Raw genomic sequence first — 16537 nt, forward strand, 5'->3', positions numbered from 1 at the left:
TAGGCGCTGCGTGTCTGTGTGTGTCAGGCGCTGCGTGTCTGTGTGTGTCAGGCGCTGCGTGTGTGTCAGGCGCTGCCTGTGCGTGTGTGCCAGGCGCTGCCTGTGCGTGTGTGTCAGGCGCCGCGTGTCTGTCAGGCGCCGCGTGTGCGTCAGGCGCCGCGTGTGCGTCAGGCGCCGCGTGTGCGTCAGGCGCCGCGTGTCTATGTGCGTCAGGCGCCGCGTGTCTATGTGCGTCAGGCGCCGCGTGTGAGTGTGTGCGTGTGTGTCAGGTCCGTGTGAGTGTCAGGTGCTGCGTCTGTGTGTGCGTGTGTCAGGTGCTGCGTGTGAGTGTGTGCGCGTGTGTCAGGTCCGTGTGAGTGTCAGGTGCTGTGTGTGTGTGTGTCAGGTGCTGTGTGTGTGCGTGTGTGTCAGGTGCTGTGTGTGTGTGTGTGTGTGTCAGGTGCTGTGTGCGTGTGCGTCCAGCGCTGCATATGCGTATGCGTGTCAGGCGTTGCATGTCTGTGTGTGTCAGGCGCTGCGTGTCTGGGGGGGGTGGCCGGACACACAGCTGAGAGGGGGGGGGGTGGCTGGACACACAGCAGAGAGGGGAGGGTGACCGGACACACGGCAGGGAGGGGAGGGGGTAGGGGGTGGCCGAACACAGCAGGAAGAGGGGGGAGTTGACCAGAAGAAAGCACAAACACAGTCCCCCACTACCACAAATAATGCAGTTGAGTTTCCCACATTTGGGGAAATCACAGGGGTCAGCATACCCAGAATGCAATGAATGAACCTCACCCTGGGAGAACAATCTTCATGACCATGGTATCTCCTATGCAAAATAAGTATGATTTGGGATAGGGCTGGGGAGGGCCGCTGCAGCCCTTGTAGATTCTTATAAATAAAAGTTCTTCTTTTCTTGTCAAAATTAATAGCTAAGAATAGGCTGCCTGAGGCAGCCCCCTCTTAAGTGGCCTGCTACTGAAGGCACCAACTACAAACTGAGCTCCCTGTTCATGGAAGCGAGGTTATAGAGGAGGGGGCGCTGAGCATCTTGGGAACAGTCAAAAGCTTTGAGCCTGTTGGTGCCTCAGATCAAGATCCTACTCTACACCCCAATGTGAATCCTTGTGGAGTCCAGTGTACCCCACAGAAGAAATGAATGTGTCACACCCATTGGCAGCAACATTAGAATAGCTGCTGATGGGCACAATTGAGAAAGGAAGGGGGGAAAACATTTGAATCCAGCACATATATGTAATTTGAATATGTAATTTGTACCTTCCTACTTTAAAATGTAATGGATGAACCTCACCCTGTGAGAACTATCTTCATGATCAAGAGATCTCATACGCAAGAAAAGCATGTGCTGGGATAGGGCTGTGGAGGGCGGCTGCTCGGGCACACACCCGTCAAGTTAAGGAGATTCAACTGAGGAAGCACAAGGGAACTGCAGGGAGACCACATATTTTCAGATGAACATGAGAGGGCGGAAGGCTGCCTAATACTGAAGCACCCTCAAACATCAAACCATATGCAACAACTAGTACAAGCATTCCTGGGGAAAGGTCTGCAGCAGACGGATTTGCATACGGTGATGTCATCCAAGCAATGGGCATAGTTGGCTGCAACCCTCGTCTGCATATGAAAAGAGAAAATGGTCACGCAGGGCATGGCGGCCTTTGTGGGGTTGCGCTTGGATGACCCCTAGATCGCTTTATACACCCCCATCAGTGTGGGGCTCATGTTGGCCATGCCCAAGCCCCTGAAGCATTCAAGCTGATTTCTTGCAGCAGCTGGACCCAGTAACAGCTCCAGAGTTGCTCTACAAGACAAGTAAAAGGGTGTGAGCCCTGCAGCACCACCTGTAGTTTGCATACACACATATATAGGACAGCATCTCTTATATGCCCCAGGGGCAATAAAATAGTAGCCTTATCTAGGGTATCCGTCCATGCCGCTACAGCACTACACACCCAGGCCGACGCAATTGCCGGTCTGAGTAAGGTACCTGAATGTGTATAAATGGACTTCAGGGTAATCTCCTGTTTGCGGTCAGCAGACTCTTTGAGGGTAGCCGTATCCTGGGACGGGAGGGCTACCTTCTTGGATAAGCGTGTTAATGCTTTGTCCACCCAAGGGGAGGATTCCCATCGTAACCTATCCGTTGATGGGAAAGGGGAATCCTTTTGGAAATCTGCAGGAGATTCCCAAGCTTTTTCACATAACTCGTTCAGCTCGTGTGAGGGGGGAAAGGTTACCTCAGGCTTCTTTCCCTTGTACATATGTACCCTCTTGTCAGGGATAGGGGGCTCCTCTGTGATGTGCAAAACATCTTTTATTGCCATAATCATATATCAAATGTATTTTGCCAATTTTGGCTGTAACTTTGCATCATCGTAATCGACACTGGAGTCAGAATCCGTGTCGGTATCTGTGTCAACAATCTGGATAGTGGGCGCTTATGAGACCCTGACAGTCCCTGCGACATAGGATTAGGCATTGGTTGAGACCCTGACTGTCCCAAAGCTTCTGCCTTGTCTAATCTTTTGTGCAATGAGTTTACACTAGCATTTTAAACATTCCACATATCCATCCAATCAGGTGTCGGCGGAGACACCACGTTCATTTGCTCCCGCTCCTCTCTAATATAGCCTTCTTCCTCAGACATGTCGACACACGTGTACCGACACACTACACACACAGGGAATGCTTTTTCTGAAGACAGTTTCCCCACAAGGCCCTTTGGAGAGACAGAGAGAGAGTATGCCAGCAGACAGCAAACTAGGCTGGAGAGAGACCTAAGACAAAGAAATCTGAATTATATGAAAGCCGACCAGTGGAAACACAAATTATGCAGCCAAGTTTCCCACATTTGGGGAAATCACAGGGGCAGCACACCCAGAGTGCAATGGGTGAGTCTTGCCCTGGGAGAAGCACCTTCATGATCATAGTATCTCACCTGGCAGGTAAGTAGGAGTTGGGCTAGAGCTGGGGAGGGTCGCTGCTCGGGCACCCCCCTGTCAAATGAAGGAGATCCAACTGAGGCAGCACAAGGGAACTCTCGAAAGAAGAACAAGGCTAGAGGAAGATCTGAGACAAAGAAATCTGACTTTTACCAGAGCTGACCAGAGGAAAGCACAAACACAGTCCCCCACTACCACAAATAATGCAGTCGAGTTTCCCACATTTGGGGAAATCACAGGGGTTAGCATACTCAGAATGCAATGAATGAACCTCACCCTGGGAGAACAATCTTCATGACCATGGTATCTCCTATGCAAAATAAGTATGATTTGGGATAGAGCTGGGGAGGGCCGCTGCTCAGGCACATCTCTGTCAAGTAAAGGAGATTCAACTGAGGCAGCACAAGGGAACTCTCATCTGGGGACAACAACTGCAGGGAGAACACATATTTTCAGATGAACATGGGAGGGCAGAAGGCTGCCTAATACTGAAGCACCCCCAAACAACAAACCAAATGCAACAACTAGTACAAGCATTCCTGGGGGAAGGCCTGCAGCAGATGGATTTGCATACGGTGATGTCATCCAAGCAGTGGGTCAAAGTTGGCTTCAACCCTCATCTGCATATGAAAAGAGAAAAGGGGCGTGCAGGGCATGGCGGCCTTTTGCGGCGCTTGGATGACCCCTAGTTCGCATTAAACACCTCCACCCTCCTTCGGTGTGGGGCTCATGTTGGCTATGCCCCAGCCCCTGAAGCATTCAAGCTGATTTCTTGCAGCAGCTGGGCACTGTAACAGCTCCAGAGCTGCTCTGTAAGGCAAGTAAAAGGGTGTGGGCACTGCAGCACTACCTGTAGTTCGCATTGTGCGTTGGAAGGCACAAAGTAAGCAGACAGGAGAAGTCAGGATAGTGCACAAGGGTATAGAAGGGAGGGGCTCAAAAAAAAAAGAAGTGGAAACAGACAGCAAACTAGGCTGGAGAGAGACCTGAGACAAAGAGATCTGAATTATATGAAAGCAGACCAGTGGAAACACAAATTATGCAGTCAAGTGTCCCACATTTGGGGAAATCGCAGGAGCAGCACACCCAGAGTGCAATGGGTGAGCCTTGCCCTGGGAGAAGCACCTTCCTGATCATAGTATCTCACTTGGCACGTAAGTAGGAGTTGGGCTAGAGCTGGGGAGGGTCGCTGCTCGGGCACCCCCCTGTCAAGTGAAGGAGATCCAACTGAGGCAGCACAAGGGAACTCTCAAAAGAAGAACAAGGCTAGAGGAAGATCTGAGACAAAGAAATCTGACCTGTTTTTCCCAAGAGGAAACTATATTAGGAATGCAGACATATGATGGTGGCCCTGTTGGCACCACCGATAACTGACTGGGTAAATGTTTCAGTAATATCAGAGTAAGGTTGGATAAATCTGTGTCCCAGACACAGACGTAGAGAATAGATGTGATATTCATGGCTATGTTTCTTTTCCCTCAGGCCCCGCTGGGTCGCAAAAATGTTATTTTGCCCAGTTACTACACACTGATACTGACACGGATACTGATACTTATGTCGACCATAAGTTTCCTGATTAGATCCAATATTGGCAAGGAGCATTCAGTACATGATTGTGGATATTATGGACATATTAAAATCACTGAAGACCCTGCTGTTCCTGACAAAGGGGTCTATATGTATGTATATATAGATATATAATGAAAGCTGATGTAACGTTCCTCCATCTCTGTTTGAGAAAGTCTGGGCCAGCTCGACAAAATGGTTTCAAATCCCCAAAAGGATTCTGGTTGTTTATTCATTTCCCGCCGCGGACAGAATACAAATACATGTGCATGGGTGAGTAGTAGTATTCAAGAATTGGTCGAATACCTTGTCATCCGATATAGATACCCTGGAGAGATGGGATACTCCTTACGTTGTATCATATCAAGGACACTGCAGCATACTTACGTGAGACTGCAAGGGATATAGGACTCTTGAGTTCACGGGCCAATTTCATGGCAGTGTCGGATAGGAGGGCATTGTGGATTCACCAAGAGAATGCTGATGCTGACTCCAAGAAGAAAGGGAGTCTCTTCCCTATGAAGGTGAAGCCTTGTTTGGTGATATCTAATTAGCACACAGGTAAGGAATTAAGAAAATCTTTATTTAAGGGTGAAGATGTTTCTCACAAAATCGTTGCCCCAATGCATCGTTGAAATTCAAGCTGGAAAGATGATTTTAATATATCACTTGTACATTTTGTATTGCTCTTCTGGTGACAATGTAGTTTGTTTTTGTCAATTACCATTTTAATAATAGGGTAAAGAAAATTAAGTGGATTTTTGAAAGAAAACAATACTGTCAATATACTATTAAAACAAATTAAAATGGTAAAAGTTATTGTACTTTAAGTAAAAATAAAAGAGACAAAATATCAATCCCAGTTTTGGATTACTTTAATTAACAAAAAAAAATGCATATAGCAGAGGATAGTTTCAATCTGCCTACCTCTGGGTTATGGGCCCAGCATGCTTCCATTGCTGTACTCTGCTGCACATGTAAGTGCAAGAGATCCTGAAGCACTCACTCATCATGGGAAAGTACCAATGTGTTTCTTCGTTGGTTGATAGAAGAAACATCTTACAAAAACTCTCCAGATTATTGACTTTTTTAAGTTTTTCTAGGAAACGTTTTAGATGAATGCTTATTAGCATTTGTCAGTATGTACTTTTGCAAAGTGTCTCTGTGGCGCAATCAGTTAGTATGTACGGCTATTAACCAAAAGGTTAGTGGTTCAATCCCACCCAGGGACGTAATTGACCTTGTTATCAGATTTTTGTGATCTTTAAGTAGACAAGTCAAATTTCATACCCCCTGTTATTGTGTAGGGTACCTGGCCTTCTCTGATGTAATCAGAGTTAGATTTGATTCAGTGATTTTATAAAAAAAGCTAGGAAGCACAATTTAGCAGTGGGTAGCAGAGAAAAAAAATATGCTGGCAGAAAAATCCAATTGAGTGATTAAACAGCTCTTTATTTTCTGGCTTTATTTTTATGCTAACAAATTTGTTCTCTGAAAAGTGTCCACAAAGCCAAGTCTCTGATTAACACCTTTGTAAGGATGGTTTTTCACCTATTACTAAATTAAACTTGCTTCATTGGAAAGGCAGCAAGATGCATCCTCATTTCAATGTCTACTGAAATAATACAGGTTGACACCAGGAAACATTAACGCCACTGCATCCTTGCTGCTTTCTCATGTGGAAGTCTGTTTAATGTGAAAACAAGGTGATATCTAATTAGCACACAGGTAAGGAATTAAGAAAATCTTTATTTAAGGGTGAAGATGTTTCTCACAAAATCGTTGCCCCAATGCATCATTGAAATTCAAGCTGGAAAGATGATTTTAATATATCACTTGTACATTTTGTATTGCTCTTCTGGTGACAATGTAGTTTGTTTTTGTCAATTACCATTTTAATAATAGTGTAAAGAAAATTAAGTGGATTTTTGAAAGAAAACAATACTGTCAATATACTATTAAAACAAATTAAAATGGTAAAAGTTATTGTACTTTAAGTAAAAATAAAAGAGCCAAAATATCAATCCCAGTTTTGGATTACTTTAATTAACAAACAAAAAAATGCATATAGCAGAGGATAGTTTCAATCTGCCTACCTCTGGGTTATGGGCCCAGCATGCTTCCATTGCTGTACTCTGCTGCACATGTAAGTGCAAGAGATCCTGAAGCACTCACTCATCATGGGAAAGTACCAATGTGTTTCTTCGTTGGTTGATAGAAGAAACATCTTACAAAAACTCTCCAGATTATTGACTTTATTAAGTTTTTCTAGGAAACGTTTTAGATGAATGCTTATTAGCCTTTGTCAGTATGTACTTTTGCAAAGTGTCTCTGTGGCACAATCAGTTAGTGTGTACGGCTTTTAACCAAAAGGTTGGTGGTTCAATCCCACCCAGGGACGTAATTGACCTTGTCATCAGATTTTGGTGATATTTAAGTAGACAAGTCAAAATTTCAAACCCCCTCTTATTGTGTAGGGTACCTGGCCTTCTCTGATGTAATCAGAGTTAGATTTGATTCAGTGATTTTATAAAAACATCTAGGAAGCACAATTTAGCAGTGGGTTGCAGAGAAAAAGAAATATGCTTGCAAAAAAATCAAATTGCTTGATTTAACAGCTCTTAATTTTCTTGCTTAATTTTTATGCTAACAAATTTGTTCTCTGAAAAGTGTCCACAAAGCCAAGTCTCTGATTAACACCTTTGTAGGGATGGTTTTTCACCTATTACTAAATTAAACTTGCTTCATTGGAAAGGCAGCAAGATGCATCCTCATTTCAATGTCTACTGAAATAATACAGGTTGACACCAGGAAACATTAACGCCACTGCATCCTTGCTGCTTTCTCATGTGGAAGTCTGTTTAATGTGAAAACAAGGTGATATCTAATTAGCACACAGGTAAGGAATTACGAAAATCTTTATTTAAGGGTGAAGATGTTTCTCACAAAATTGTTGCCCCAATGCATCATTGAAATTCAAGCTGGAAAGATGATTTTAATATATCACTTGTACATTTTGTATTGCTCTTCTGGTGACAATGTAGTTTTTTTTGTCAATTACCATTTTAATAACAGGGTAAAGAAAATTAAGTGGATTTTTGAAAGAAAACTATACTGTCAATATACTATTAAAACAAATTAAAATGGTAAAAGTTATTGTACTTTAAGTAAAAATAAAAGAGCAAAAATATCAATCCCAGTTTTGATTACTTAAATTAACAAAAAAAATGCATATAGCAAAGGATAGTTTCAATCTGCCTACCTCTGGGTTATGGGTCCAGCATGCTTCCATTGCAGTACTCTGCTGCACATGTAAGTGCAAGAGATCCTGAAGCACTGACTCATCATGGGAAAGTACCAATGTGTTTATTCGTTGGTTGATGGAAGAAACATCTTACAAAAACTCTCCAGATTATTGATTTTTTTATGTTTTTCTAGGAAACGTTCTAGATGTATGCTTATTAACCTTTGTCAGTACACACTTTTTGCAAAGTGTCTCTGTGGCGCAATCGGTTAGTGTGTTCGGCTATTAACCGAAAGGTTGGTGGTTCAATCCCACCCAGGGACGTAATTAAACTTGTGATCAGATTTTGGTGATATTTAAGTAGACAAGTCAAAATTTCAAACCCCCTCTTATGGTGTAGGGTACATGGCCTTCTCTGATGTAATCAGAGTTAGATTTGATTCAGTGATTTTATAAAAAAAACAGCTAGGAAGCACAATTTAGCAGTGGGTTGCAGAGAAAAAAAATATGCTGGCAGAAAAATCCAATCGAGTGATTAAACAGCTCTTCATTTTCTGGCTTTATTTTTATGCTAACAAATTTGTTCTCTGAAAAGTGTCCACAAAGCCAAGTCTCTGATTAACACCTTTGTAAGGATGGTTTTTCACCTATTACTAAATTAAACTTGCTTAATTGGAAAGGCAGCAAGATGCATCCTCATTTCAATGTCTACTGAAATAATACAAGTTGACACCAGGAAACATTAACGCCACTGCATCCTTGCTGCTTTCTCATGTGGAAGTCTGTTTAATATGAAAACAAGGTGATATCTAATTAGCACACAGGTAAGGAATTAAGAAAATCTTTATTTAAGGGTGAAGATGTTTCTCACAAAATCGTTGCCCCAATGCATCATTGAAATTCAAGCTGGAAATATGATTTTAATATATCACTTGTACATTTTGTATTGCTCTTCTGGTGACAATGTAGTTTGTTTTTGTCAATTACCATTTTAATAATAGGGTAAAGAAAATGAAGTGGATTTTTGAAAGAAACCAATACTGTCAATATACTATTAAAACAAATTAAAATGGTAAAAGTTGTTGTACTTTAAGTAAAAATAAAAGAGCCAAAATATCAATCCCAGTTTTGGATTTCTTTAATTAACAAAAAAAATGCATATAGCAGAAGATAGTTTCAATCTGCCTACCTCTGGGTTATGGGCCCAGCATGCTTCCATTGCTGTACTCTGCTGCACATGTAAGTGCAAGAGATCCTGAAGCACTCACTCATCATGGGAAAGTACCAATGTGTTTCTTCGTTGGTTGATGGAAGAAACATCTTACAAAAACTCTCCAGATTATTGACTTTTTAAAGTTTTTCTAGGAAACGTTTTAGATGAATGCTTATTAGCCTTTGTCAGTATATACTTTTACAAAGTGTCTCTGTGGCGCAATCAGTTAGTATGTACGGCTATTAACCAAAAGGTTGGTGGTTCAATCCCACCCAGGTACCTAATTGACCTTGTTATCAGATTTTGGTGATCTTTAAGTAGACAAGTCAAAATTTCAAACCCCCTGTTATGGTGTAGGGTACCTGGCCTTCTCTGATGTAATCAGAGTTAGATTTGATTCAGTGATTTTATAAAAACAGCTAGGAAGCACAATTTAGCAGTGGTTTGCAGAGAAAAAAAATATGCAGGCAGAAAAATCCAATTGAGTGATTAAACAGCTCTTTATTTTCTGGCTTTATTTTTATGCTAACAAATTTGTTCTCTGAAAAGTGTCCACAAAGCCAAGTCTCTGATTAACACCTTTGTAAGGATGGTTTTTCACCTATTACTAAATTAAACTTGCTTCATTGGAAAGGCAGCAAGATGCATCCTCATTTCAATGTCTACTGAAATAATACAGGTTGACACCAGGAAACATTAACGCCACTGCATCCTTGCTGCTTTCTCATGTGGAAGTCTGTTTAATGTGAAAACAAGGTGATATCTAATTAGCACACAGGTAAGGAATTAAGAAAATCTTTATTAAAGGGTGAAGATGTTTCTCACAAAATCGTTGCCCCAATGCATCATTGAAATTCAAGCTGGAAAGATGATTTTAATATATCACTTGTACATTTTGTATTGCTCTTCTGGTGACAATGTAGTTTGTTTTTGTCAATTACCATTTTAATAATAGGGTAAAGAAAATTAAGTGGATTTTTGAAAGAAAACAATACTGTCAATATACTATTAAAACAAATTAAAATGGTAAAAGTTATTGTACTTTAAGTAAAAATAAAAGAGCCAAAATATCAATCCCAGTTTTGGATTACTTTAATTAACAAACAAAAAAATGCATATAGCAGAGGATAGTTTCAATCTGCCTACCTCTGGGTTATAGGCCCAGCATGCTTCCATTGCTGTACTCTGCTGCACATGTAAGTGCAAGAGATCCTGAAGCACTCACTCATCATGGGAAAGTACCAATGTGTTTCTTCGTTGGTTGATAGAAGAAACATCTTACAAAAACTCTCCAGATTATTGACTTTTTTAAGTTTTTCTAGGAATCGTTTTAGATGAATGCTTATTAGCAATTGTCAGTATGGACTTTTGCAAAGTGTCTCTGTGGCGCAATCAGTTAGTGTGTACGGCTATTAACCAAAAGGTTGGTGGTTCAATCCCACCCAGGGACGTAATTGACCTTGTTATCAGATTTTGGTGATCTTTAAGTAGACAAGTCAAATTTCATACCCCCTGTTATGGTGTAGGGTACCTGGCCTTCTCTGATGTAATCAGAGTTAGATTTGATTCAGTGATTTTATAAAAACATCTAGGAAGCACAATTTAGCAGTGGGTTGCAGAGAAAAAGAAATATGCTGGCAAAAAAATCAAATTGCGTGATTAAACAGCTCTTCATTTTCTGGCTTTATTTTTATGCTAACAAATTTGTTCTCTGAAAAGTGTCCACAAAGCCAAGTCTCTGATTAACACCTTTGTAGGGATGGTTTTTCACCTATTACTAAATTAAACTTGCTTCATTGGAAAGGCAGCAAGATGTATCCTCATTTCAATGTCTACTGAAATAATACAGGTTGACACCAGGAAACATTAACGCCACTGCATCCTTGCTGCTTTCTCATGTGGAAGTCTGTTTAATGTGAAAACAAGGTGATATCTAATTAGCACACAGGTAAGGAATTAAGAAAATCTTTATTTAAGGGTGAAGATGTTTCTCACAAAATTGTTGACCCAATGCATCATTGAAATTCAAGCTGGAAAGATGATTTTAATATATCACTTGTACATTTTGTATTGCTCTTCTGGTGACAATGTAGTTTGTTTTTGTCAATTACCATTTTAATAATAGGGTACAGAAAATGAAGTGGATTTTTGAAAGAAAACAATACTGTCGATATTCTATTAAAACAAATTAAAATGGTAAAAGTTATTGTACTTTAAGTAAAAATAAAAGAGACAAAATATCAATCCCAGTTTTGGATTACTTTAATTAACAAAAAAAAATGCATATAGCAGAGGATAGTTTCAATCTGCCTACCTCTGGGTTATGGGCCCAGCATGCTTCCATTGCAGTACTCTGCTGCACATGTAAGTGCAAGAGATCCTGAAGCACTCACTCATCATGGGAAAGTACCAATGTGTTTCTTCGTTGGTTGATGGAAGAAACATCTTACAAAAACTCTCCAGATTATTGACTTTTTAAAGTTTTTCTAGGAAACGTTTTAGATGAATGCTTATTAGCCTTTGTCAGTATGAACTTTTGCAAAGTGTCTCTGTGGCGCAATCAGTTAGTATGTACGGCTATTAACCATAAGGTTGGTGGTTCAATCCCACCCAGGGACCTAATTGACCTTGTTATCAGATTTTGGTGATCTTTAAGTAGACAAGTCAAAATTTCAAACCCCCTGTTATGGTGTAGGGTACCTGGCCTTCTCTGATGTAATCAGAGTTAGATTTGATTCAGTGATTTTATAAAAACAGCTAGGAAGCACAATTTAGCAGTGGGTTGCAGAGAAAAAAAATATGCTGGCAGAAAAATCCAATTGAGTGATTAAACAGCTCTTCATTTTCTGGCTTTATTTTTATGCTAACAAATTTGTTCTCTGAAAAGTGTCCACAAAGCCAAGTCTCTGATTAACACCTTTGTAAGGATGGTTTTTCACCTATTACTAAATTAAACTTGCTTCATTGGAAAGGCAGCAAGATGCATCCTCATTTCAATGGTAAGTCAACCTTCTTGCCCTATGTTCCCTGTCAACGGATGAAGACGCATCATTATCTACCGCAGTCATTTTGGCCCAATAGATATGCAAGAAGTTTAGATTCCCCTTTCTTTGCAGGTAGAGGAAGGAAAAGGAAGAGGTCTGTAGCCTCTTCAAGATTGCAGGACCAGAGATTGTCCTCTGCTTCTGCCAAATCCACTGCATGACACTGGGGCTTTCTTGCAGGAGCCCACACCAGTGGGGGCACGTCTAAAACTCTTCAGTCAGTTCTGGATTCATTCGGACCTGGACTCGTGGGTTTTACAAATAGTGTCCCAAGGGTACAAACTGGGGTTTCAAGACGTTCCCCCTCACCGATTGTTCAAATTGGCCTTAGTCAGCAGGGAGAAGGTTTTTATTCAAGCCTCTTCGTGGTCCCGAAGCCGGACGGCTCAGTCAGACCAATCTTAAATCTGAAATCCCTCAATTTCTTCCTAAAGAAATTCAATTTCAAGATGGAATTTTCTCAGGGCAGTGATCTCCAGTCCGGAGGACGGAGATTTCATGGTTTTGGTAGACATAAAGGATGCCTACTTACATGTTCCCATTTAGCCACTGCCTCAAGCTACCTAAGGTTTGCAATTCAGGATTGTCATGACCAATTTCAGACATTGCCGTTTGGTCTGTCCACGGCTCCGAGGATTTTCACCAGGGTGATGGTGGAAATTATGGTTCTCCTTCGCAAGCAAGGAGTCACAATTATCCCGTACTTGGATGATCTCCTGATAAAGGCGAGATCCAGGGACCAGTTGGTGCAAAACATTGCACTCTCCCTGACAGTTCTTCAACAACATGGTTGGCTCCTAAACTTGCCAAAATCGCAGTTGGTCCCAATGACGCGGTTGTTGTTTTTGGGAGTCATACTGTTAGGCGCCGGGGTCCGCTTGATGGTCTGCGCGGCCCGGCGCCTAGCAACTAGAGACGCCGTGCACGTACAGCCGCCGGCTCCCTAGCAACGCTAGACGCCGGGTGCGCTGAGCCGCACGGACCCTAGCAACGGGGACGCCACTGGCGGACCGCGTTCCCCGTTGCTAGGCTTTAGGAAATTAAGATATTCACCTGCTCTCTGGCCGTGCAGCAAGGCAGCTGCACGGCATTTATTCTAATCAGCCTTTAGCAGCTGATTGGAGGACTCCTTGTTAAATACACTCCCAGGGCTTCTCACAGACGCCGGTAATAGCTTCCTGCATGCTGCCTTTGTTTGCTGAGAGTCTGTTTCCAGTCCTGCTGTATCCGGTCATTCCAGTCCGCAGAAGTCCGGTATTCGGGAGTTGTCATCTCATCCCAAGAGGTCGTTTGGTTCCCTGGAGTCCTGACTGATCACCGTTTTATATCCAGTGGTGTTCGTGAGTTGCGGCTCTGCCGTGTGTTGCGGCTCAGCCGCTTTACCTTTTATATTTTGTGTTTGGAGCATTTGCGGAGGGTTCCGCTTCCACAAGTCCTCTCTGGTACTTGGCGGTGCCGGGTAGGAGAATTGGACAAGTGGATATTTTGGTTGTCCTTTTTCCTGGCGGTTTCTCCGCACATATTATAGTTTTGAGTTTGCTTAGCCCCTGGCCTGGTTGTTTAGTTAGAGGGCCTCTTGTTATCACCCTGTCTCAGGTTTCCCTTTGTCTCTCATTAAGACCGGGGGGCATCGAAGTTGGGCAGACATAATCCGCCCTTCAAACGCGGCTGCCAAGGGCTCAAGAAACCATAGTCTCGCAGGGGATTTCTGACAACATGGGTGAGACAACAGAGTTAGGGCGCCAGGGGCTATTTTCCTGTCCTGCTCCCTTCCCCAGCATTCCGTTCCAGTGCTCCAGTCCTTGCCATAAGATCTTCTCTGACCAGAGTGCTGGAATCATAACATTATTACCGGCCATACCAAAACTTAAAATTAAACGGGGTTTAATTTTTTCTCATTCAGTTTTGTGAGAGTTTATCGGCCTCATGAATCCAACAGGTTTAGGGCCAAATCCTGGTCAGCTCTTAGTCAGCCAGATTCAAGAACTTACTCAGATGGTTCAGGATCTTTTTCTTCGGGTGAAGTCGCAGGAAGATCTTTTGCGAGCTTCCCCAAGGGTAGTCCCTGAACCAAAGATGCATTTGCCTGACCGTTTTTCTGGTGATAGAAAAGAGTTTTTTAATTTTAAAGAATCCTGTAAACTTTATTTTCGTTTAAGACCGACTTCCTCGGGTACTGAATCTCAGCGGGTCGGGTTTATTATTTCTTTGCTCCAGGGGGATCCTCAGACCTGGGCATTTGGTTTAAGAGCAGAGGATCCGGCATTGTTGTCAATTGACGCTTTTTTTGAGTCTTTAGGGCTCTTGTATGATGACCCTGATAGAGAGGCGTCCGCTGAAAGTCAGTTGCGCGCTCTCAGACAGGGTAGAAATCCTGCAGAGGTTTATTGTACGGAGTTTCGCCGTTGGTCGAACGACTGTGGCTGGAATGACCCAGCCCTGCGCAGTCAGTTTCGCCTCGGCTTATCAGAGTCTATAAAAGACAGTCTCCTTCAGTACCCCGCTCCTGAGACTCTCGATAAACTCATGGAGCTTTCTATTAAGATTGATCGTCGTCTCAGAGAGCGGAGGGCTGAAAAAGGAGCACCTGTAAGGTCAAGTCCGTGTGTATATTCCATTCCTGAAGACGTAGAGGAGACCATGCAGATGGGTCTCTCCCGGCTGTCTCCTGAAGAAAGAGCCAGAAGGCAAAATTCTGGTCTTTGTCTGTACTGTGGGGGTAAGGGACATTTTGCTCGTAATTGTCCAAACAAGTTGGGAAACGCTTTGACCAGGTGAATTGTGAGGGGGTTCACCTAGGTCTGCAGCTTATCTCCTCGAATAACTCCCTTTTAGTCCCAGTTAAAGTTTCCTTTGGCAGCCTCAGTTCTTTGGTGTCGGCTTTTGTTGACAGTGGAGCTGCAGGAAACTTTATGGATTTAACTTGGGCTAAGGCCTTAGGCATTCCTCAGTTACCTTTGGGTAGGTGTGTCACCATGCATGGCTTAGATGGGAGTCCGCTGTCTAATGGGATTATTTCTCTCCGTACACCCCCTGTACTACTTACAGTAGGAGCTCTACATTCCGAGAAAATCGAGTTCTTTCTTACACATTGCCCAGCAGTTCCAGTTGTTCTGGGTCACCCTTGGCTGGCCTTTCATAATCCCACCATTGATTGGCGGTCGGGGGAGATTTCACATTGGGGTACTTTTTGTGATAAGGAATGTATCACGTTTCCAGTCAGAGTAGCAGCTATCATTCCAGAACTCATTCCGGTGGAATACCAGGAGTTTGCTGATGTTTTCTCCAAAGGCAATGCGGACATTCTGCCTCCCCATCGGCCTTATGATTGTGCTATTGAGTTAATTTCTGGTGCCGCATTGCCAAAGGGAAGATTATATGCATTATCCGGGCCAGAAACTGCGGCTATGAATGATTATGTAAAGGAGAGCCTTGAGAAAGGATTTATTAGACCATCAAAATCTCCTTTAAGTGCAGGCTTCTTCTTTGTGGAGAAAAAGGATGGCTCGCTTAGACCTTGCATTGATTTTAGAGCCCTGAATAAGATCTCAGTTAAAAACACCTATCCTTTGCCGTTGATTTCTGTACTCTTTGATCAGTTACGTTCTGCTGTGATTTTTTCTAAAATTGACCTTAGAGGAGCGTACAACCTCATCCGAATTAAATCTGGAGATGAGTGGAAAACGGCCTTCAGTACTCAGTCGGGTCACTACGAATACCTGGTGATGCCGTTCGGCCTGTCCAATGCTCCGGCAGTTTTTCAAGACCTCATTAACGATGTGCTCCGTGACTTCCTAGGGAAATTCGTGGTCGTTTACTTAGACGACATCCTGATTTTTTCTAAATCAATGGAACAACATGTTACCCAGGTGCGTCTGGTTCTTCAAAATTTATGTGAGAATCATTTATATGCCAAGCTGGAGAAGTGTGAGTTTCATGTCACGGAAGTATCTTTTTTAGGGTACATAATTTTCCATGGAACCAAAGAAACTCCAGGCCATCCTTAGTTGGGCGCAACCCACCAATTTAAAAGCAATTAAGCGTTTTTTAGGGTTTGCGAATTATTATAGAAGGTTCATTCATTCTTTTTCTGACCTGGTTGCTCCCATTGTAGCTCTGACAAAGAAAGGAGCGGATCCTACCAACTGGTCGCGTGAAGCTGAGTTGTCCTTTCGGGCCTTGAAACAAGCCTTTGTCTCGGCTCCAGTCCTCAGACATCCTAATCCGGAATTGCCCTTTGTGGTGGAGGTTGATGCCTCGGAGGTTGGAGTGGGGGCTATCCTTTCTCAAAAGGATCCGGAGTCTCTGGAGTTACATCCTTGTGCCTTTATGTCCAGGAAATTCTCCTCCGCTGAATCCAACTATGACGTTGGTAATCGGGAGTTACTGGCGGTAAAATGGGCTTTCGAGGAGTGGAGGCATTGGCTGGAGGGAGCAAAACATACTATTTCGGTATTGACTGACCATAAGAACCTGCAATAGATTGAATCGGCTAAGCGGCTTAATGCCCGGCAGGCACGTTGGG

The 16537-nt window shown here is 42.8% G+C and overlaps 5 non-coding genes across 5 annotated transcripts; 1 reads left to right on the forward strand and 4 right to left on the reverse strand.

Moving 5' to 3' along the window:
• Positions 1–664: 664 nt before the first annotated feature.
• Positions 665–828, reverse strand: LOC135040967 (U1 spliceosomal RNA). The gene has a single exon (XR_010234707.1). It is a non-coding gene; the product is annotated as a U1 spliceosomal RNA (small nuclear RNA).
• A 1965-nt stretch (positions 829–2793) lies between these two features.
• On the reverse strand, positions 2794–2956 carry LOC135040971 (U1 spliceosomal RNA). The gene has a single exon (XR_010234712.1). It is a non-coding gene; the product is annotated as a U1 spliceosomal RNA (small nuclear RNA).
• A 152-nt stretch (positions 2957–3108) lies between these two features.
• On the reverse strand, positions 3109–3272 carry LOC135040965 (U1 spliceosomal RNA). Its single transcript, XR_010234705.1, has one exon. It is a non-coding gene; the product is annotated as a U1 spliceosomal RNA (small nuclear RNA).
• Positions 3273–3944: 672 nt separating this feature from the next.
• Positions 3945–4107, reverse strand: LOC135040969 (U1 spliceosomal RNA). The gene has a single exon (XR_010234710.1). It is a non-coding gene; the product is annotated as a U1 spliceosomal RNA (small nuclear RNA).
• A 3898-nt stretch (positions 4108–8005) lies between these two features.
• TRNAN-AUU (transfer RNA asparagine (anticodon AUU)) lies at positions 8006–8079 on the forward strand. Its single transcript has one exon. It is a non-coding gene; the product is annotated as a tRNA-Asn (tRNA).
• The last annotated feature ends 8458 nt before the right edge of the window (positions 8080–16537 follow it).

This window comes from Pseudophryne corroboree, unplaced genomic scaffold, assembly GCF_028390025.1.
Source record: "Pseudophryne corroboree isolate aPseCor3 unplaced genomic scaffold, aPseCor3.hap2 scaffold_785, whole genome shotgun sequence".
Lineage (NCBI taxonomy): Eukaryota > Metazoa > Chordata > Amphibia > Anura > Myobatrachidae > Pseudophryne > Pseudophryne corroboree.